Here is a 24,994-nt window from a genome sequence, read left to right as displayed (position 1 = left end):
GCTTCTTATATATTACTTCATATTCTCATATGATAATGATGTTAATGTTTATATTGATTTCTGTGTTATTAAAACTGCATGTATGTGTGTATATGTATATGTATATATATATATATATATATATATATATATATATATATATATATATATATACATATATATATATATACATATATATATATATATATATATATACTAGCAAAATACCCGCGCTTCGCAGCGGAGAAGTAGTGTGTTAAAGAGGTTATGAAAAAAAAAAGGAAACATTCTTTTGACAGCAACAGTTATAACAATGACAACACAATTACATCGACAATCATGTTACGTTATTTTTAAAATGTTTCCTTTTTTTTTTCATAACCTCTTTAACACACTACTTCTCCGCTGCGAAGCGCGGGTATTTTGCTAGTGTTATATATTCCCCAGCAAAATCAAACACCCCAGAGATATTACTATCATTAGATGCAGAAAAAGCATTTGATATGATCGAATGGAATTACCTTTTCACTGCATTGGAGAAATTTGGGTTTGGCCCGAATATTTGTGCATGGATCAAACTACTGTATACCAATCCAGAAGCTTCAGTTTGTATTAATAACATTTGCTCAGACTACTTTAAACTAGAACGTGGTACCAGACAAGGATGTCCCTTGTCGCCACTGTTGTTTGCAATCGCTATTGAACCACTGGCGGTTCACTGCCGAAATTATTATCAGATAAAGGGGATTGTCAGAGAAGGACTGGAAAAACAGAAAATTTCTCTATATGCAGATGATATGGTCTTATATATATCAGACCCAGAAAACACTGTCCCTGCTGTTTTAACAGCACTAACAGAATTTCAAAAGATATCTGGTCTTAGAATTAATCTGAATAAAAGTATACTCTTTCCAGTGAATTCACAAGCATATAATATTAGATTAGACACCCTACCTTTTACCATAGCAGATCAGTTTAAATACCTAGGGGTAAATATCACAAGTAAACATAAAGCTCTTTATCAACAAAATTTTGGCGTCTGCATGGAAAAAATTAAGCAAGACTTGCATAGATGGTCAACCCTTCATCTCACTCTAGCCGGAAGAATTAACATTGTTAAGATGAATATCCTTCCTAAACTTCTCTTTTTATTTCAAAACATTCCAATATATATCAATACATCGTTTTTTAAACAGTTAGATTCAACAATAACCTCATTCATTTGGAACTCAAAACACCCACGTATATGAAGAGCGACCCTACAAAGACCTCAGGCAGAAGGTGGCATGGCTTTACCTAATTTTCAGTTTTATTACTGGGCAGCAAACATACAAGCCATAAAAACCTGGACACAAATAAATGAACATACACAGGCTTGGTCCGCAATAGAAGTAAAATCCTGTAGTACTTCTTTATATTCCCTGCTCTGCTCTCCAATAAATTAAAGTTATCGCAAAAATACTAATAACCCAATTGTGCTTTACTCACTCAGAATATGGAACCAAATTAGAAAGCATTTTAAGATGGAAAATCTTTTATCTGTGGCACCTCTGCAAGAGAACCACCTCTTTCAACCTTCGCAAGTATATCCAGTTTTTAATACCTGGAAAAGTTTTGGGAATAAAATGCTCAGAGATCTTTATATAGACAACATATTTACATCTTTTGAACAATTACGTTCAAAATTCAACCTCCCAGCTACACATTTCTTTTACTATCTTCAAATTAGAAATTTTGTTAAACAGAAATTGCCCGATTTCCCCCACCTTGCACCCTCCACAATGCTGGAAAAAATACTGCTCAATTTCGAGTAAATAAACACTATTTCCGCAATATATAAAATCCTATTAGAGTCTCTACCTTTCAAAGATCCAAGAGGACATTGGGAAGAAGATCTCTTAATCAATATATCAGAAAAGGAGTGGAAGGTAGCAAAGCAGAGAATTCACTCGAGTTCTATATGCGCAAAGCATAGAATTATTCAACTAAAAATTATATATCGAGCCCATCTGTCTCGCTTAAAACTGTCCAAAATGTTTCCAGGGCAGGATCCAACCTGCGAACGCTGCAACCAAGCTCCTGCCTCACTGGGTCACATGTTCTGGGCCTGCACCAAACTAACATCATTTTGGACAAAAATTTTTAAGTGCCTCTCAGACAGCCTTGGTATCACAATCCCTCCTAACCCACTAACAGCTGTGTTCGGTGTTCTTCCAGATGGACTTGAATTGGAGAAGGACAAGCAAACGGTGATTGCATTCACTACATTTTTGGCACGCAGACTTATTTTGTTAAATTGGAAGAATCCTAATTCTCCTCTTATAAGTCAGTGGGAAACCGACGTTTTATATTATTTGAAATTGGAAAAAATCAAATTCTCAGTTAGAGGATCTGTACAAAATTTTTTCAAAACCTGGCAGGATTTAATCAATATTATTTTAGAATAAGAGAAATAACTATTACCGCATTTAACTCCCTTCTCCATCTCTTATTTACATAGATATTTACTTCTCCCTTTCTTTTGTTTAATGTTGCCTTATTAAAAAGCCTTAAGCAATTTTCCTTTAGCTAAGCTCTCCTTCTCAGGGGTGGGGTTTGATTTGTCTTCAAATTTGTTGGGTTATAAATTGATCTGTTTGTATGGAATGATTACAATGAAAATTAATAAAATCAAAACATAAAAAAAAAAAAAAATTATGCTGACTGCCTCTTGCATCGACTATTTAGGAAAATCAGAGAAAAATATCATTTGCATAATAAGTTGGAACGCGGTGTATATACTGAAATATAGTACATATACCATACACTGAAACTGCACTGTATACTAAAACTGTTGCACTTTATATTAAAAAGCATGCACCATATAGTGAAACACATACACTCTGTTGTGAAATGTATACATTTTACACTGAAATTTGTCATGTGGTTTAATTACTCCACCCACTGAGATCAAGCAAAAACAATCTTTTCTGAAGAAGGCTGTCTTTCCGGAATGTTCTGTCCAAGAGGTAAATTGGTTGTGCATTAATGGCTTAGTTTTTTGCTTTGGCTTTTATTTATTAAAATTTATTATTATTGGTAGTGAGAGACTAGAGGCACCTCAACAAATTAAATATTTTAATTGATAATTTACATCTATGGAGCATTACTCAGAAGACATTGAAATCTGTCACAGAAGTTAGGTTTATCTCATTATAAAAGAATTTTATAAAGAAACACAAGGGCAGGAAAACAGGCATAGGGAACCAGGGATTTGTCCTTGTTTTTTTCTAGTTAAAGTTTTTAGTTAGTGGAAGACCAAAGTTTCATTCCAAGGTGATTGATGTTATACATCTTTCTCGATTTTGCTTCACTTTTTGGATTCAATTCACGTTTGTCAAATGATGTCAAATTTTAGGAAGCTTAATGAAATTTAGTGGAAGAAAAAATGAAATCATAAAGCAAAATGGTGCTCACACACCTCATTAAAAATACCACCTGCATAAAATAATAAATTAAGTGTTTGTAGCAGTATTGCTCAATTCACATTTGTGACATGCTCACCACTAATTCTGTGCCTTTATTTTAAAAGTTATCATTTTTATTCAGTTTAGACTCTGTGAGGGACAAAAAACATTTGGTGTCCTGTAGAATTTCAGACATGTCCCACAATCTTTGCCCCTGTTTTTTTGTCATAAACCTGAAAAACTAACCAAAGAAAAAATGGCTCACTTTTCACCCGAGAAAAACAAAATGAAGACTGTGGAACTTTCCATTGTTGCATTTTGGAGGGATTTTTTAATGAATATGAAAGGTAAGAATGTATATCACAATTTTTACAATAGACAATGTGTAGATAAATAAGTTGGTAGAATCTGCTGTTATAATGTTGATTTAATGATTAAAGCAAGTGGGGTTTATGTAATAATTAGCCCTAAAAGTACTCTGTCACACTCAACACCATAATAAGCAACAAGCGGAAATCCTTTTCTTGCTAATTGTAGTATGAAGTTTTAGACCTTTATAAGTGACACATGATTTAAATATGCATCCTAATAATTAGACCTTGAATTTTTGGCTAGAATTCTTAAAAGGCATCCCTATAACACTGATTATTATTTCAACCTTTAACACTTTAAAATTTAAAATAACTGAATGATGTTACAAAATAATGGTATGTGCATTTCTCAGTGTTCTAAACAACTGCTGCAGTCAACAATTTTAAAACTGCTGTTAATTTAGTAGATTTGATGTAGACCGTACTACCTGTTGGCAGCATAGTCATGGCTGCAAAAGTATACTTAAAATTTCATGTAACTTTGAACTACACTTATAGTTAAGAGACGCACATTATGCATGTTTGGTGATGGTTGCCTTGACAATCTCTCATTTTCATTTTACATTATTTTCTTTATCAGAAAAGGGGACATCAACCACAATGGAAAAGTTAGTCATATTTGCTACAGGTACCTCCATGTGGCTTCTCACAGAAACCTTCCATTGAATTTCTGCATCTGCATCTTAGGCTGCCCAATTATCCAACATATGAGGAATTTAAAGCAAAAATGGACATTGCATTTTGCAATACCCAAAGATTTGGAAAGGAATAGTGTTGGATAGGACTTCTTTGTTGTTTTGCCGGTTTTAAAAGGAGCTTTTATTTTCTCAATAAAAGGGTTGTGCATTCCATTTGTATACCAGACCTTGTTGTTGAGTATATCCATATAAAGGTAATGTTATCCAATGTTAAGTAGATTGCATCAGATTGTTCTAATATACATATATTGAAGATCGTGTTTGAAATAAACCAGTTGTCAACTGAATTTGTCGCTGAACTCTCATTAATTTCTGTTGTGAGAGCTGCTCTGCATAGAGCTATTTACCTGAGATAAAACAAATAGGTTGTTTTTTTTGTTTTGTTTTTTTAAAACCAGTTCACACTTCTGTTACACATTTGTTAGTGGGAGACCAATATTTGATTTCTGTGTTGCAATAAATGTACAAGTAAATAAAAAAAAAAGTAATATTTTTTTTCTAAATTTAGGCATATATATTTTCGACTAAATAAATTGTGTATCATTTGCTTCAAAATTTATTTCAAACTTTATTTTCAGATTAAAGACACGATTTAATATTTTTGCAATGCAAGTGCAAACTGAACTTGGAGATAAACGTTGTTTGCTGAAATATGGCAAGATAATATTTGATATATGATTATTAGTGTAGCTTTCTTTAATGCTGATATTAATAACAGTTTACACTGTATAGTAACAATACAAACAGTAAATAAATATCAAAATAATGAATTTTGAAGTTATTTCTGATTTCTGTTTTGATATATTGCACACTGCATAAATTTGAAATGGAGTTGAAATATTCTCATATAAATCAAAGACTTTTTGTTATGGAGTGTATGCGACCGTATGTCTCAATGGACAGTATACACATTAGCTTATGCATTTCTGTATTCAGTACAGGGTATATGCATTTCACTATACACTGTATGTGTTTTATTTGACAACTTATACATTTAACTATAACATTTTAAGTATTTCAGTTTGCAGTGTATACTGTTCACTATAGAATACATGTGTTTCAGTATAGAGTGTATTTCACTATACAGTGTATATGATTCACTACAGAACATATGTTCCACTGTACAATGTAACCCTTTCAGTATACAGTGTGTTTCAGTATGCAATGTATACAGTTCACTATAGAACTATGTGTTTCAGCATACAGTAAGTTTCACTGTTCAACGTATGTTCACAATACAGTGTATACAGTGGTGTGAAAAACTATTTGCCCCCTTCCTGATTTCTTATTCTTTTGCATGTTTGTCACACAAAATGTTTCTGATCATCAAACACATTTAACCATTAGTCAAATATAACACAAGTAAACACAAAATGCAGTTTGTAAATGGTGGTTTTTATTATTTAGGGAGAAAAAAAAATCCAAACCTACATGCCCTGTGTGAAAAAGTAATTGCCCCCTGAACCTAATAACTGGTTGGGCCACCCTTAGCAGCAATAACTGCAATCAAGCGTTTGCGATAACTTGCAATGAGTCTTTTACAGTGCTCTGGAGGAATTTTGGCCCACTCATCTTTGCAAAATTGTTGTAATTCAGCTTTATTTGAGGGCTTTCTAGCATGAACCGCATTTTTAAGGTCATGCCATAGCATCTCAATTGGATTCAGGTCAGGACTTTGACTAGGCCACTCCAAAGTCTTCATTTTGTTTTTCTTCAGCCATTCAGAGGTGGATTTGCTGGTGTGTTTTTGGGTCATTGTCCTGTTGCAGCACCCAAGATCGCTTCAGCTTGAATTGACGAACAGATGGCCGGACATTCTCCTTCAGGATTTTTTGGTAGACAGTAGAATTCATGGTTCCATCTATCACAGCAAGCCTTCCAGGTCCTGAAGCAGCAAAACAACCCCAGACCATCACACTACCACCACCATATTTTACTGTTGGTATGATGTTCTTTTTCTGAAATGCTGTGTTCCTTTTACGCCAGATGTAACGGGACATTTGCCTTCCAAAAAGTTCAACTTTTGTCTCATCAGTCCACAAGGTATTTTCCCAAAAGTCTTGGCAATCATTGAGATGTTTCTTAGCAAAATTGAGACGAGCCCTAATGTTCTTTTTGCTTAACAGTGGTTTGCGTCTTGGAAATCTGCCATGCAGGCCATTTTTGTCCAGTCTCTTTCTTATGGTGGAGTCGTGAACACTGACCTTAATTGAGGCAAGTGAGGCCTGCAGTTCTTTAGACGTTGTCCTGGGGTCTTTTGTGACCTCTCGGATGAGTCGTCTCTGCGCTCTTGGGGTAATTTTGGTCGGCCGGCCACTCCTGGGAAGGTTCACCACTGTTCCATGTTTTTGCATTTGTGGATAATGGCTCTCACTGTGGTTCGCTGGAGTCCCAAAGCTTTAGAAATGGCTTTATAACCTTTACCAGACTGATAGATCTCAATTACTTCTGTTCTCATTTGTTCCTGCATTTCTTTGGATCTTGGCATGATGTCTAGCTTTTGAGGTGCTTTTGGTCTACTTCTCTGTGTCAGGCAGCTCCTATTTAAGTGATTTCTTGATTGAAACAGGTGTGGCAGTAATCAGGCCTGGGGGTGGCTACGGAAATTGAACTCAGGTGTGATACACCACAGTTAGGTTATTTTTTAACAAGGGGGCAATTACTTTTTCACACAGGGCCATGTAGGTTTGGATTTTTTTTCTCCCTAAATAATAAACACCATCATTTAAAAACTGCATTTTGTGTTTACTTGTGTTATATTTGACTAATGGTTAAATGTGTTTGATGATCAGAAACATTTTGTGTGACAAACATGCAAAAGAATAAGAAATCAGGAAGGGGGCAAATAGTTTTTCACACCACTGTATGTATCACTATAGACTGTAGTTGTTTCAATATACAGTGTACTCGTTTCACTGTATAGCATATGCATTTCACTCTGGAATGTATACATTTCAGTATGCAGTATATATATATATATATATATATATATATTTATTTATTTATTTAATCTTGGAATATTTCCATTTCACTGTATGCATTTCAGTAGAGTGCATGTACTGTTAAGAAAGATTTATGTCCTAAAAGGCACCTCATATAGATACGCACCCTAAATACAGTAAGTCTCTGCAGACAAACACAAGCATATAATTAAACATAATTTCATCAAATTAAAAAGCAAAAAACTTTATCTTCTCTCTCTCCTGCCCAAATAGAAGACTTATTATAAACTGAAAGTTACACCACAAATAAAAAAAACGTACGTTTTACAGGAAGTTTAAAAAACAATAATTATTTTCTATTTTCGTAAAAAAGAAATGGTAAACGACTTTTAGCCAAACATTAAAAACACTGCGGGTTCAAGGGTTATCTTTCGAATTGGCTGCCGTAAATACGAGAAATCAGCATATCCTCTATTATTCTGAGACATTACAAAATGAAACTGGAAATTCCCGTCCGTGCACAATGTATTAAAACATTACAAACAACACACCAACTTGCAGAAGGAAATAATGAAATCTTTGAAATAGGATATTGAATGCCTTAAACTAACAGATAGAAAAGCGTAATTCAATTCATTGGGATACCCTTTAAGGTAAAACAACTTATTAAATGCGTAGGCATTGGAAAGGCTGCTATAACCTTTACATCCGATGATGTACTAAAAACAAAACTAGCGCCTTCTTTCTATTAAATAAACGAGGCAGCGCACATTCAGTCATATAAGTGATCTTTGTTGGTAAGATAGAAGTACCTGAACAAAATCTAGGGTCTTTTAGTTTTGAAAAGGACACATTTCTTTTAAAGTTATTACACGAAGGACTGCGGGACACTGGGGTGTCAACAGCACCAAGCTTTTTATCAGCTTTACACATATTCGATATAATTAAGGTGAATGAGTAAAACCTATGGTAACAGTGATTTGTCAAGCGTTTATACATCATTGACAATAATAGAGGCTGTGTTTACTCTAGAGTGAAACACAAAAAAAAATGGTTTTCACTTCCGGGTTCCCAGGTTGAAAGCCGTTTTTGCACCGAGTACTTTTCACCTCCAAACAAATAACCTACTACTTGTTCAAACGTGATATGCATAAATAATAGAAATAAACATCAGCCTTTCAAAAAAGAACGCCCACGTGGAAAGAAAGTAATGAAAATGTTAAGTTCTGGTTGTCCTACCTGGAAAATCTGGCTGCTTATGACAGGCTCTGGTCACGTGTTGCATCTCAACTGCGCGGAGAGCGTCATCTTTTCCTGGACGCCTAATTAGGATTGAAAGAGGCGGGGCCACAGGCTGTTGAAAATGAGCAGCAGTTTAGGCACTTTTAATTGCGTTTTCTGCTAAGTGGTTGGCCGTAAGTACCTTGTACACATAAACAGCTGCATATGTGGTTCATACATACATTTTACTGAACATACATTAACGATAAGATAATGAGTTGCTTATCGTGTGTCTCAATATTCATATATTTTTAAGTTACATGACTTCTCTACAGGTATATATGAAAAAAATATTACAATATTTGTGGAAGCGAAGATCTGTGATACAGTTTGTTTATTTGTAGCTAGAAATACACAAAGGGAAAAAATGAATTACACATTTTATTCATAAGCTTTCAGTCCCTATCAGGAGTCATCATCGGTGGAAAACGATTAGACATAAAGGAGTCCAAGGCAAAATATAGCAAATAAGGATGGACGGTAGGTGGATATGGGTGAGGGGATGTGGTTGGGGGGATTAATGAGGTGGGGTTCAGAAGGTGTTAGTCATAAAGTCTTATTTATTATGTGCATGTTCTTCTTTTCAAGCCTGCATATGCTAGGTTCATGTCCAAATGTCCGTTAATTGCATTTTCATTGGATAGCCACGATTCAGACAGTTCTTAGAACATTTGTATATATACAGTGGGTACGGAAAGTATTCAGACCCCCTTCAATTTTTCACTCTTTGTTATATTGCAGCCATTTGCTAAAATCATTTAAATAAATTTTTTTCCTCATTAATGTACACACAGCACCCCATATTGACAGACAAAAAAAAGAATTTTTGAAATTGTTGCAGATTTATTAAAAAAGAAAAACTAAAATACCACATGGTCCTAAGTATTCAGACCCTTTGCTGTGACACTCATATATTTAACTCCAGTGCTTTCCATTTCTTCTGATCATCCTTGAGATCACCTTCATTTGAGTCCAGCTGTGTTTGATTATACTGATTGGACTTGATTAGGAAAGCCACACACCTGTCTATATAAGACCTTACAGCTCACAATGCATGTCAGAGCAAATGAGAATCATGAGGTCAAAGGAACTGCCTGAAGAGCTCAGAGACAGAATTGTGGCAAGGCACAGATCTGGCCAAGGTTACAAAAAAATTTATGCTGCACTTAAGGTTCCCAAGAGCACAGTGGCCTCCATAATCCTTAAATGGAAGACGTTTGGGACTACCAGAACCCTTCCTAGAGCTGGCCGTCCGGCCAAGCTGAGCTACTGGGGGAGAAGAGCCTTGGTGAGAGAGGTAAAGAAGAACCCAAAGATTACTTTGGCTGAGCTCCAGAGATGCAGTCAGAAGATGGGAGAAAGTTGTAGAAAGTCAACCATCACTGCAGCCCTCCACCAGTCAGGGCTTTATGGCAGAGTGGCCTGTTGGAAGCCTCTACTCAGTGCAAGACACATGACAGCCCGCATGGAGTTTGCTAAAAGACACCTGAAGGACTCTGAGATGGTGAGAAATAAGATTCTCTGGTCTGATGAGACCAAGATAGAACTTTTTGGCCTTAATTCTAAGCAGTATGTGTGGAGACAACCAGGCACTGCTCATGACTTGTCCAATACAGTCCCCACAGTGAAGCATGGCGGTGGCAGCATCATGCTGTGGGGGTGTTTTTCAGCTGCAGGGACAGGACGACTGGTTGCAATCGAGGGAAAGATGAATGCGGCCAAGTACAGGGATATCCTGGACAAAAACCTTCTCCAGAGTGCTAAGGACCTCAGACTGGGCCGAAGGTTTACCTTCCAACAAGACAATGACCCTAAGCACACAGCTAAAATAACGAAGGAGTGGCTTCACAACAACTCTGTGGCTGTTCTTGAATGGCCCAGCCAGAGCCCTGACTTAAACCCAATTGAGCATCTCTGGAGAGACCTAAAAATGGCTGTCCACCAACGTTTACCATCCAACCTGACAGAACTGGAGAGGATCTGCAAGGAGGAATGGCAGAGGATCCCCAAATCCAGGTGTGAAAAACTTGTTGCATCTTTCCCAAGAAGACTCATGGCTGTATCAACTCAAAAGGGTGCTTCTACTAAATACTGAGCAAAGGGTCTGAATACTTAGGACCATGTGATATTTCAGTTTTTCTTTTTTAATAAATCTGCAAAAATTTCAAAAATTCTTTTTTTTTTGTCTGTCAATATGGGGTGCTGTGTGTACATTAATGAGGGAAAAAATTAATTTAAATTATTTTAGCAAATGGCTGCAATATGACAAAGAGTGAAAAATTGAAGGGGGTCTGAATACTTTCCGTACCGTGTGTGTGTATATATATATATATATATATATATATATATATAGTAAAACAAGACAGACATACATAAAGATTTGGTGTTTTTAGCTCTGAAACACAAAAATCAGGTTGAATTGTTTCCAAAAACTCAAAAGACATTGAAGGATAGGGAGATGGACAGTTTATAGAAATGGACCGGAAATTAGAACGTGGGATGCTGGGTAAAACATGGTGGTGGATGGGAGGCTGACGTCATAAGTTGGGGACCAGAGGGAAGAAAGGAACCCGGAAGTGTTGCGGCTCTTTGAGTCGTCCGGGCGGTATTATGGTGGTGGTGCCTCGTTCTTTCTGAGGAAATAAAAAGAGAGAGGTTAGTACACTACCGTTGTCCCCTGGCACGACTTGTCACGGTGTGTGACATGACCCCCCCCTTCAGCCCAGGGCCCGAACCTAGAGGTTGTGAACCCATGAGAGAGCGTCAGCGTTGACTTGCAGGTTACCTCGCCGATAAGTGGCGGTGAACTTATATGGCTGCAGGTCTAAAAACCACCTGGTAACCCGAGAATTCACGTCCATGTGAAGGGCCATCCACTGGAGGGCGACATGGTCCGTCACCAGGGTGAACTCCCAGCCCAGCAGGTAGTACCACAGGTGAGTTACTGCCCACTTGATGGCCAAGGCTTCCCGTTCCACCACGGCATACCTTGTCTCCCGGTCCAACAGTTTCTGGCTCAGGTAAATCACGGGGTGATTGACACCGTCAATGCACTGGCACAGCACAGCACCAAGACCTGTGTCCGAAGCATCGGTCTGGAGGAGAGAAGGAAGTGAAAAATTAGGTGTTCTCAACACAGGTGCCATTGTGAGGGCCATTTTTAAGTCACTGAATGCCCATTCCGTCACTTCATTCCATACCACATGCAAAGGGGCCCTTTTCTTTGTCAAGTCTGTCAAGGGTGCGGCCCTTTCAGAAAACTGAGGTACAAACTGGTGGTAGTAGCTCGCTAATCCGAAGAAGGCTTGCACCTGTTTCTTGACTACCAGATGGGGCCATTCCAGGATGTCTGTTATTTTAGAACATTGTGGCTTCACCAAACCTCCTCCTACCAGGTAGCCCAAATACTTGGCTTTGTTCACAACAAAGTAGCCTGGCTTTCGCTAGCGTCAGGAGGACAGTGTAAACCTGCAATACATGTTCCTCCCAGGTGCCGGAAAAGATGACCACATCATCGAGGTAGGCGGCACAATAGGACTGGTGGGGCCGTAACACTCTGTCTACCAGACATTGGAAAGTCACTGGTGCCCCGTGCAGTCCAAATGGGAGTACCTTGTACTGCCAGTATCCGCTACAGGTGCTAAATGCAGTTTTCTCTTTTGCGGATGCCATTAGGGGAATTTGCCAGTAGCCCTTCGTCATGTCAAGAGTAGTCAAATAACGGGCCGTCCTCAATCTCTTGAGGAGCTTATCCACTCGGGGCATGGGATAGGCATCAAATTTGGATACCTGATTAAGACACCTAAAGTCATTACAGAATCTCCATGACCCGGCTTAGACATGAGGACAATAGGACTGGACCAGGGGCTATGGCTCTCCTCAATGATATCCATGTCCAACATCCGTTGAACCTCTACCTCCACCTCAGCGCGTTTTGCCTCCGGGAAGCGATAGGGCCGTTCCCTGACAACCACTCCCGGGTCCATCATGATGTCATGCTGAATCAGCGCAGTCTGGCCTGGTGCTTCACTGACCACTTCCGGGACGGATAGGATCACACTTTCGAGCCCCGTCGCTGGTGGGGCGTCAAATTGTGGCCGAGGTGAAGCGTGGTTTTTTCTGAGAAAAGGGAGAGGGTAGGGCCGGAAAAAGGCTGCTTTTCTCTGTCCTTCCACGCCTTCAATAAGTTAACATGATAGACCCTCTCACTGACAGTTTGGTTGACTTACCAAATAGTTGACGAGCCCTTTTCTCTCTTTACCCTCGTATGTCCCTTGCCAAAGGGCCAACAGTTTTGAGTGGGAAGTGGGCACATGCACCATTACATGGTATCCCTGCTGGAATTCGCGCAGGGAGGAGTTTCGGTTGTAATTCCGGACCTGCTCTGCTTGAGCCCTGGACATGTGTTCTTTAAGCAGAGGCCACATTTTATCTAATCTATCGTGTAACTGCGCGATATATTCTAAAAGGTTAGTGGAGGGAAGCACTTCCCCTTTCCATCCTTCTTTTAGTACGTCTAATATGCCCCGTGGTTGGCGCCCATACAGAAGCTCAAAAGGGGAAAAACCTGTGGAGTCTGGAGGCACCTCCCAGTAGGCGAAAAGTACTGGGGGTAAAAGTTGGTCCCAGTTCCTACCATCCGTGCTGACTACATTGCGGAGCACCTGTTTGAGTGTTTGGTTAAATCTTTCAACCCTTGCAAACATATCCTGTTTTTAATACCTGGAAAAGATTTTGGATTAAATTGCTCAGAGATCTTTATATAGACAATATCTTTGCATCCTTTGAACAATTTCGTTCCAAATTCAACCTCCCAGTTACACATTTCTTTCACTATCTTCAAATTATAAACTTTGTTAAACAGAAACTGCCCGATTTTCCTCATCTCGTACCCTCCACCATGCTGGAAAAAATACTGCTCAATTTCAAGTAATTATATAAAATCTTATTAGAGTCCCTTCCTTTCAAAGATCCAAGAGGACATTGGGAAAAAGATCTCTTAATCAATATATCAGAAAAGGAGTGGAAGGTAGCATTGCAGAGAATTCACTCGAGCTCCATATGCGCAAAGCATAGAATTATTCAACTAAAAATTATATATCGAGCTCATCTGTCTCGCTTAAAACTGTCCAAAATGTTTCCAGGGCAAGATCCAACCTGCTAACGCTGCAACCAAGCTCCTGCCTCACTGAGTCAGATGTTTTGGGCATGCACCAAATTAACATCATTTTGGACCAAAATTTTTAAGTGCCTTTCAGACAGCCTTGGTATCATAATTCCTCCTAACCCATTAACAGCTGTGTTCAGTGTTCTTCCAGATGGACTTGAAGTGGAGAAGGACAAGCAAACGGTGATTGCATTTACTACACTTTTGGCACGCAGACTTATTTTGTTAAATTGGAAGAATCCTAACTCTCCTCTGATAAGTCAGTGGGAAACTGATGTTTTAAATTATTTGAAATTGGAAAAAATCAAATTCTCAGTTAGAGGATCTGTACAGAATTTTTTCAAAACCTGGCAGAATCTAATCAATAATATTTTAGAATAAGAAGAAATAATTATTTCCGCATTTCTTTCCCTTCTCCATTTTTTTTTATTTACCTATATATATTTTTTCCTTTTTTTGTTTATTTTTGCCCTATTAAAAAGCCCTAAGCAATTCTCCTTTGGCCATGCTCTCCTTCTCAAGGGTGGGGTTTGATTTGTCTTCAATTCTTTTTTGTATAAATTGATCTATTTGTATGGAATGATTACAATAAAATTAATAAATAAAATAAAAAAAAAAAAATCTTTCTACCAGTCCATTCGTCTGTGGATGATAGATGGATGCCTTGAGATGCTTAATCCAGAGCAACTTGGCAACCTCCCTGAACATATCTGATGTAAAGGGCATACCTTGGTCTGTGAAAACTTCTTTAGGTATGCCCACTCAAGAAAAAAGCCCTACTGATTCCCATGCGATATTCTTCATATTAGCAGCTCGCAGGGGAACCGCTTCCAGGTATCGAGCTGCATAATCAACCATGACCAAAATGTACTTATGGCCTTGTACCGAAGGTTCTAGGGGTCCTACCAGATCGACACCGATCCTCTCGAAGGGAACATCTATAAGGGGAATCGGGACTAGAGGAGCGCAGTCCCTCCGGGGTATCTGGCGTAGCTGACAGACTGGGTAAGACTGACAGAAACACCGGACCTCCTCATTGATCCCAGGCCAATAGAATCCGGAGTTTTACTCTCTCCATTGTTTTCTCAGCCCCAAGATGGGCGCCTAAGAGGTGGGCATAAGCTAGTTCGCAAACCTCCCGCCGGTAGGTCCACGGAACTAACAACAACTTCCACATCTCACCTTCGTGTTCCGCCACTCGATAAAACATCATTATCCAAAACAAAGTAGGGTCCCGGTGATGTGGAATCTATTGACGATATGTCGTCTCCAGACACGATGGCATTCCGGGCAAACTTCAGGGAATCATCGTTCCACTGTTCTCTTTTAAATGACACCAGCATAGACCGAAACTGAAAGTCCATGCCGGCGAGTGGGTCAGGTGTCTGGTCCGTGGGAGTGCTCACCTGCCCCGGAACCTCACCCGGTTGCACTGCCGGGTCTAGGTCCGTCGTCGAAGAGAACTCCCCCGGGCCTTCTATGTCATCAATAGTTGCCAAGGAACACGGCGTGGGAGCAGCTGGGAGGGGCCCTTGACCCTCCATAGTCAGACCTAACATAGGTGTAGGAGTGGCAACAGCTCTACCGCGTTTACTTTCCGACCAGTCTTGTCTCAAGATAGATAGATAGATAGATACTTTATTAATCCCAAGGGGAAATTCACATAAGGGGAAATTCACATCTATATATATAATTCACTAAGCCGGAAGACAAGTAGCCACCCATGGAAAGCATGCCGGAAGGGGCGTGGATTCACTAAGCCACCAACAAGTAAGCCGCCCATGGCGCAAGCAGGAAAAAACCACACCCACCAACTCTAAAACCATTGGATTACAACGACAACTCGCAGAGCCACGCCCACCAATTCGGACGCGTCGACTGGGAAAAAACGCCATCATTTATCTTCGTCTGGGCTACAGTACACATGCACCTCTGAGCCACGTTGACTTTTCGCTTACGACGCACGACCGCGTGCACCATAGCAAACTGTTTTACACGCTACATGCAGCAATTCGTTTCCGCGACAAACATGCGTCTTCACAGATGGTCCTGCAGGAACACGGAAAACGTTTCCCGCCCACCAACGCAGGACCATGTAAAAAGAGGCATGTTTGTCGCGGATGTGAATTGCTGAATGCAGCGTCTAAAACAGTTAATAGGCTGCAACAAAATTATGAAAGTACGGGCGCATTTTTTCACACAAGCTGTGTGTGTGTGTGGGTGGGTTGGTGTTAGTTAGTTAATTAGTTCCTCGAAGGATTTCAACATTTAATATGCACAAGTGGTAACACTGCAAAAGCAGCCCAAACCAGAAAAGACGGCTGGCAAAAAGTGGCTGACAAATTAAACGCGTGTGCATTGTACTTACTGAAAGCAGTGTTACGGATTTTGCAAATGTTCATTTTTTCCCCTCTGCTTAAAAAACATTTAAAAAGCGGCGTGATTATGCGGCGTATACTACGCCGCAGCTTGGTATGCAGCGTTTATAACAGTTTGTTTGTCGTGGATAATTTGCCTTTTACTATATAAATGCGTGTGCATTGTACTTACTGAAAGCAGCGTTACGGATTTTGCAAATGTTCATCATATATAATCCACCAAGTCGTCCGACCGTGTGTGCGCATTTTTTCACACAAGCTGTGTGTGTGTGTGGGTGGGTTGGTGTTAGTTAGTTAATTAGTTCCTCGAAGGATTTCAACATTTAATCATCATCATATATAATCCACCAAGTTGTCCGACCGTGTAATACAAACGACAGAGCACCGCCCAAGAACTCAAACCGCTAGAGAGACACGCCCACCAACTCTAAGAGCACCAACTCTAATACGTCTGCCCGCCTGAATGTTACCAGCGTTCACCGCAATGTGCTGGAGTGTAAAACCATCACAACTATCAGACGCTGTCTATATCTAAGAAGATATATAGATACTCATTATTCATCTGGCACGCGTCCACCCACGCTCTCAAGGCATTCACAGTGCCTGCTCATGTGCTCGAACACAACAACTCGCCACACACAAATCTTGCTTTATTTGACTCAACACGGGAAACCTCACCCTACCCGGACACGGGGAGGATTGACAGATTGATAGCTCTTTCTCGAATTGTTCCCCACGAACGAGGAATGCCCACTGAGTGCGGGTCATACGCTCCCTCTGAATATGTCCCTGCCCTGTGTACGCTCCCCACCCCCCTCCTATTACCATGGTCGGGTGACTTGGTGGATTATATATAGAAAAGCAGCCGAAACCGCAAAGAACAATGAAAGGACAACGTGGCTCAGAGATGCACAGACGACAGCGACTCAGGTGAGGAGTTGGGGGCAGCAAGTCTTTGATAGGCTGCAACTAAATGATGAAAGAACCGGCGCATTTTTTTCACACAAGTTGGGTGGGTGTGTAAGCCTTTTAGTTAATTAGTTACTCGATGGATTTCAAGATTTAATATGCACATAACACTGCAAAATAAGCCCAAACCTGAAAAGACGGCTGGCAAAAAGTGGCTGACAAATTAAACGCGTGTGCATTGTACTTACTGAACGCACCGTTGCGGATTTTGCAAATGTTCACTTTTTTCATTCAAAGCGCTATCCACACAGGGAGGAACCGGGAAGCGAACCCAAAATCTTCCACAGTCTCCTTACTGTTAACCAGCAACACTACCACTGCACTACAAGGCAGAAAATGCAGTTAAAGAATGCACCGGGCTCAATTTTATTTTCACTTCTATTTGGACAACTGTGTCGTTCAGGAAGTGTTCACCCATCAATACTTAATTATGCGGCGTATGCTATGCCGCGGTACGGATTTTGCAAATGTTCACTTTTTTCATTCAAAGCGCTATCCACACAGGGAGGAACCGGGAAGCGAACCCAAAATCTTCCACAGTCTCCTTACTGTTAACCAGCAACACTACCACTGCGCTACAAGGCAGAAAATGCAGTTAAAGAATGCACCGGGCTCAATTTTATTTTCACTTCTGTTTGGACAACTGTGTCATTCAGGAAATGTTCACCCATGAATACATAATTATGCGGCGTATGCTACGCCGCGGGTTGGCTAGTAACATATAAGATAACTGGAAAGTGGGGCTCAGGCAGTACAGCAACTAGCAGTTGTTTAGGACTCCCTTCCCAGGTTATAAAGTACTTTGCGAACCGGTAAGATCTGGTCTCCCCATGTACACAAGTTACGCTCATTTGTTGAGCAACCCACTGTCGTGGTAGAACATAACGGCGAGCAACAATAGTAATGTTACTCCCGTAGTCAAACAACGCCACCACTGAGTGCCCATTCGGTTCGACAGAACACAGTACATCTCTCCCTTTGCCCAGCTGCAGTCCATTGGCTCTGTGTTGAGGGGACAGGTGGGAAGCATGTGCCCCACCTCGCCACACTTGAAACAGCGTGGCGGGGCGGGCACCCAATCTCTAGGTTTAGCCGGAGCCTCCGCAACGTGACAGGTGGGCTCGGGGGTGGCGACACAAAAAATATCAGTTCGATTGTTTCCAACAACTCAAAAGACATTGAAGGATAGGGAGACGGACAGTTTATAGGATTGGACCAGAAATTAGAACGTGGGATGCTGGGTAAAACGTGGTGGTGGATGGGAAGCTGACGTCATCAGTTAGGGACCAGAGGTAAGAAAGGAACCCGGTAGTGTTGCGGCTCTTTGAGTCGTCCAGGCGGTATTATGGCGGCGATGCCTTGTTCTTTCTGAGGAAATAAAAAGAGAGAGGTTAGTACGCTGCCGTTGTCCCCTGGCACGACTTGTCACGGTGCGAATCGGGTCCTTAAGCTGCTCCCCATGTGCTCGTGTGTGACAATATATATAAAAATCTTGGGTCGAGACATGATCATCTCGGAGAGATACTTTGACATCACGTGAGACTAGATATTACAACCTTAGGAAGCAAGACCTGTGCCTTGTCTTGCGATGAAACAAAAGGACAGCTGCTATACAGGCTTTTAAATGATCGACATGCAGCGCGATAAGCAGAACACGCAGCTCGGCAGAAGCAAGCCAGCAGCTGATCCGTCTGCATCTCCTTAGCATGCGTTCAGCCAACCTCCCCCCTTCACAACGCGAGCAGCAGAGACGGAAAGTGGCTGGCGTGTAGCGCGCCCTTTGGGCAAGCGAAGCAAGCAGGGGCAAAGTCCCCTAGTATAAATATATATACAGTTAGGTCCATAAATATTTGGACAGAGACAACTTTTTTCTAATTTTGGTTCTGTACATTACCACAATAATTTTAAATGAAACAACTCATATGCAGTTGAAGAGTAGACTTTTCAGCTTTAATTCAGTGGAGTGAACAAAACGATTGCATAAAAATGTGAGGCAACTAAAGCATTTTTTGAACACAATCCCTTCATTTCAGGGGCTCAAAAGTAATTGGACAAATTAAATAACTGGAAATAAAATGTTAATTTCTAATACTTGGTTGAAAACCCTTTGCTGGCAATGAGAGCCTGAAGTCTTGAACTCATGGACATCACCAGATGCTGGGTTTCCTCCTTTTTAATGCTCTGCCAGGCCTTTACTGCAGTGGCTTTCAGTTGCTGTTTGTTTGTGGGCCTTTCTGTCCGAAGTTTAGTCTTCAACAAGTGAAATGCATTATCAATTGGGTTAAGATCAGGTGACTGACTTGGCCATTCAAGAATTTTCCACTTCTTTGCTTTAATAAACTCCTGGGTTTCTTTGGCTGTATGTTTTGGGTCATTGTCCATCTGTATCATGAAACGCCACCCAATCAATTTCACTTCATTTAGCTGGATTTCAGCAGACAGTAAGTCTCTGAACACCTCAGAATTCATTCGGCTGCTTCTGTCCTCTGTCACATCATCAATAAACACTAGTGTCCCAGTGCCACTGGCAGCCATGCACGCCCAAGCCATCACACTGCCTCCACCGTGTTTTACAGATGATGGTATGCTTTGGATAATGAGCTGTTCCACGCCTTCTCCATACTTTTTTCTTGCCATCATTCTGGTAGAGGTTGATCTTGGTTTCATCTGTCCAAAGAATGTTTTTCCAGAACTGTGCTGGCTTTTTTAGATGTTCTTTAGCAAAGTCCAATCTAGCCTTTCTATTCATGAGGCTTATGAGTGGCTTGCACCTTGCAGTGCACCCTCTGTATTTACTTTCATGCAGTCTTCTCTTTATGGTAGACTTGGATATCGATATGCCTACCCTCTGGAGAGTGTTGTTCACTTGGTTGGCTGTTGTGAAGGGGTTTCTCTTCACCATGGAAATGATTCTGCGATCATCCACCACTGTTGTCTTCCGTGGACGTCCAGGTCTTTTTGCGGTGCTGAGTTCACCAGTGCTTGCTTTCTTTCTCAGGATGTACCAAACTGTAGATTTTGCCACTCGTAATATTGTAGCAATTTCTCGGATGGGTTTTTTCTGTTTTTGCAGCTTAAGGATGGCTTCTTTCACCTGCATGAAGAGCTCCTTTGACCGCATGTTGTCTATTCACAGCAAAATCTTCCACATACAAACACCACACCTCAAATCAACTCCAGACCTTTTATCCGCTTAATTGATAATGACATAATGATGGACTTGCCCACACCTACCCATGAAATAGCCTTTGAGTCAGTTGTCCAATTACTTTTGAGCCCCTGAAATGAAGGGATTGTGTTAAAAAAATGCTTTAGTTGCCTCACATTTTTATGCAATTGTTTTGTTCACCCCACTGAATTAAAGCTGAAAGTCTGCACTTCAACTGCATCTGAGTTGTTTCATTTCAAATTCATTGTGGTAATGTACAGAACAAAAATTAGAAAAAAGTTGTCTCTGTCCAAATATTTACGGACCTAACTGTATATATACAGTTCTGTGCAAACGTTTTAGGCAGGTGTGAAAAAATGCTGTAAACAAAGAATGCTTTCAAAAATGGAAGTGTTAATCATTTATTTTCATCAATCAACAAAATGCAGTGAATGAGCAAAAGAGAAATCTAAATCAAATCAATATTTGGTGTGACCACCCTTTGCCTTCAAAACTGCATCAATTCTTCTAGGTACACTTGCACACAGTTTTTGAAGGAAATCAGCTGGTAGGTTGTTCCAAACATCTTGGAGAACTAACCACAGATCTTTTGTGGATGTAGGCTTCCTCACATCCTTCTGTCTCTTCATGTAATCCCAGGCACACTCAATGATGTTGAGATCAGGGCTCTGTGGGGGCCATACCATCACTTCCAGGACTTCTTGTTCTTCTTTACGCTGAAGATAGTTCTTAATGACTTTGGCTGTATGTTTGGGGTCATTGTTCTGCTGCAGAATAAATTTGGGGCCAATCATACGCCTGGTATTGCATGATGGATAAGTATCTGCCTGTATTTCTCAGCACTGAGAACACCATTAATCCTGACCAAATCTCCAACTCCATTTGCAGAAATGTAGCCCCAAACGTTCAAGGAACCTCCACCATGCTTCACTGTTGCCTGCAGACACTCATTATTGTACCGCTCTCCAGCCCTTCGACGAACAAACTGCCTTCTGCTACAGCCAAATATTTCAAATTTTGACTCATCAGTCTAGAGCACCTGCTGCCATTTTTCTGCACCCCAGTTCCTATGTTTTCATGCATACTTGAGTCACTTGGCCTTGTTTCCACATCGGAGGTATGGCTTTTTGGCTGCAACTCTTCCATGAAGACCACTTCTGGCCAGACTTCTCCGGGCAGTAGATGGGTGTACCTGGGTCCCACTGGTTTCTGCCAGTTCTGAGCTGATGGCACTGCTGGACATCTTCCGATTTCAAAGGGTAATAAGCTTGATGTGTCTTTCATCTGCTGCACTAAGTTTCCTTGTCTGACCACTGCGTCTACGATCCTCAATGTTGCCCGTTTCTTTGTGCTTCTTCAAAAGAGCTTGAACAGCACATCTTTAAACCCCAGTCTGCTTTGAAATCTTTGTCTGGGAGAGACCTTGCTGATGCAGTATAACTACCTTGTGCCTTGTTGCTGTGCTCAATCTTGCCATGACATGAAACTGTCTTCCACAACCTCACCTTGGTAGCAGAGTCTGGCTGTTCCTCACCCAGTTTTAAGCCTCCTACACAGTTGTTTCTGTTTCAGTTAATGACTGTGTTTCAACGTACGTGTGACATTCATGATCATTAGCACCTGTTTGGTATAATTGGTTGATCATACACCTGACTATAATCCTACAAAATCCCTGACTTTGTGCAAGTGTACCTATTTGAATTGATGCTGGTTTGAAGGCAAAAGGTAGTAACACCAAATATTGATTTGATTTAGATTTTTCTTTTGTTCGCTCACTTTGCATTTTGTAAATTGATAACAATAAACAATCATTATTTATATTTCTGAAAGCATTCTTTGTTTACAGCATTTTTTCACACCTGCCTAAAAGTTTTGCACAGTACTGTATATTACAAGGTGTGATCAAAAAGTATGGTGAATGTTGATGCAGAGAATGCAAAACAATTCAATGTAGGTTCTGACCTGACCATCCTAGAGCCTAGTTTGTGACAAGTTTCCACTTGTTTGATACTGTCAGTCGTTTGTGAGCCACTGTTGAGTTTGTGTGTTTTTCAAGTTTGTCGTTAATAATGGATATCGAGCAATGCATTAACATGAAATTTTGTTTCAAATTGCAAAAAGCTCAGGAAACCCATTTGATGTTAAAATCAGTTTATGGTGACACTCCCCCAACAATTAAGACTGTTTACAAGTGGTTTGATCAATTTCGTAATGGATCTGACTTGGTTGAAGAAGAGAAAAGATCAGGACGTCCTTCAACATCAATAACCGAGGAAAATGTTGAAATGGTTTTATTCTTCATTATGACAACGCTCCTTGTCACACATGCCTTCTAGTATCACAATTTATATGACAATTTCTGTCGAATAAAAACATTACACTGTGTCCGCATCCACCTTATTCGCCGGATCTGGCACCATGCGACTTCTGGCTGTTCCCTAAATTGAAAATGACCATAAAAGGCAAACGATTTCAATCCATTGAGGACATCCAGGCAGCCCGACAGCCCAACTAAAGACACTCTTAAAAGAAAACTTCCAGAACTGCTTCTCAAAGTGGCAAAGGGGCAAAGGGGCAGGAGCTTTGGGATAAGTGCATTCGAAGTGGAGGAGAGCATTTTGAGGGTGACTAGTAGTTATAAATCTTTTACTGCAATAAACGTTTCTTTTTTAAAACATTCCCAGTATTTTTTGATCATACCTCGTGTGATACATACATATATATGTACTCTATATACTGTATATTAAATCCTAAGCCTAAAGTGCAACAATTTTGTGCAATGATTTTATGTCACTTTTTTGTCATACTTTAAATCAGGTTTATTTTAAAACCTACATATATATGTTTGGTATCATTCTTTTCAGAATTTATCAGACTTTAATATGATGTTGTTAGATTTTCAGATTCTTATTCTGTTTTTAAATTATAAAGTAAAAAATATCAAGAACTCACGTCCTGCAAGATGAGACTTTGTGCCAACAGATTTGAGACTAAGACTAAGAGTAGATGACAAAGACAGCTGCTGTACAGGCTTTTAAATGTTTGAAGCACCTCACGAGATACAGATCACGTGGTTCTATACAATAAGGGCGCGCACAAAAAGGCGACCTTCAAAAGGGCGACCTCAATTGGGCGCGGAGAATAAAAGTTCACATAAATAAAAGCGATCTTTGAAAGGGCAACCTCAATTGAGCGCCGAATAAAGGCGCGCGTAAATAAAGGCGAGCTTCAAAAGGACGACCTCAATTGAGCATCGAATAAATGCGCGCGCAAATGAAGGAGCGCTTCAAAAGGATGACCTTCGGAGCGAATTAAATTAATTGTCCTTGATTATGCTAATAGACCGCATCTCGAATATCTACGTGGCATTGCACATAATCTACAGCTTCAAGTGTAACTTGTTTTCACCTTTTTATACATTCAGTCATTGCCTTAATCTAATTTTCTGTAATTTTGAAAACAACGAAATACAGAGAGCTTTAGAAATAGTTCGTTAGAAGTAGTTTGTTAGAAGTTCATGCATTAATTAATTGGATGTTTTAATATTCTTGCTTTCACCTTTTTATACGTTCAATCATTGCCTTTATCTAATAAATTTTCTGTAATTTTGTTGCGTTTGCCTTTATTCGCTGCGCCCAATTGACGTCACCCTTTTGAAGCGCTCCTTTATTTGCGCGCGCATTTATTCTGCGCTCAATTGAGGTCGTCCTTTTGAAGCTCGCCTTTATTTACGCACGCCTTTATTCGGCGCTCAATTGAGGTCGCCCTTTTGAAGATCGCTTTTATTTATGTGCGCTTTTATTCGCCGCGCCCAATTGAGGTCGCCCTTTTGAAGGTCGCCTTTATATGCGCGCCCTTATTGACGGATAACGATCACGTGGCATGGTAGCAGCAGCAGCAGCAAGCCAGCAGCCGATCGAGCAAGGAGGAGATAAAAGAAAAACTGTATTTGTTTCCCATTGTATCACCATTTAAGAGGAGGTTTAGGAGGAGCAACCGCATCTCCTTGGGTGCGTTCAGCAGCCCACTTCACAACGTGAGCTACAGAGATGCAAAGTGGCTGGTGCGTAGCACAGGCTGGGGGGAGGTTAGTGAGCAAAGCGAACAGGGGTGAACCCCCTAGTGTGTGTGTGTGTGTATATATATATTTATATATATATACCAGCCTATATCCAAGATTAAGGAATGAGGCTGTTCCTTGGAGCTATACCTACACAAAAGGCTATGAGTGCTATACACATCAACTTAAAGTTCTCAGAGTCACACAGAGTAAAATAAATGACCACTATTGAGCTTTAGTTTGAAAATAAATGGCAAAAATCTGAAGAACAGAAATATATTAAGGCTTTACTATCTGAATTTGTGAGAGACAGCGTAGTCTGTGTCAGACTTTTTATATTTAATTAACCATTGCTGCACAGATAACAAGTAACTAAGTAACCGTCACAAACCAAGGTTTGAACGGTCAACTATAGAACCCATTTGAAAATGAATACAGAAGTATATAAAATATTGCATAGGCCATTCTGTATATTACTAAGACAAATGCTATGCTTGTTTTTCAAAATTGTACTTTTCTGGATTTCCAGTTTCC

General features: G+C 40.2%; 1 protein-coding gene across 1 annotated transcript in view; it reads right to left on the bottom strand.

The window, feature by feature from the left end:
- The window catches only part of tbk1 (TANK-binding kinase 1), a 217,115-nt gene extending 208,347 nt beyond the window's left edge, over positions 1 to 8,768 (bottom strand). Inside the window, exon 1 of the mRNA XM_028808250.2 lies at positions 8,676 to 8,768. The gene's annotated coding sequence lies outside the window, so the exon portion shown is untranslated. The remainder of the gene's footprint in view (positions 1 to 8,675) is intronic.
- Between the last annotated feature and the right edge of the window lie 16,226 nt (positions 8,769 to 24,994).

The sequence above is a fragment of the Erpetoichthys calabaricus genome, chromosome 1, assembly GCF_900747795.2.
Source record: "Erpetoichthys calabaricus chromosome 1, fErpCal1.3, whole genome shotgun sequence".
Classification (NCBI taxonomy): Eukaryota; Metazoa; Chordata; class Cladistia; order Polypteriformes; family Polypteridae; genus Erpetoichthys; species Erpetoichthys calabaricus.
Note: the sequence above shows the minus strand (reverse complement) of the source record. Positions and strands in the feature narration are given on the sequence as shown.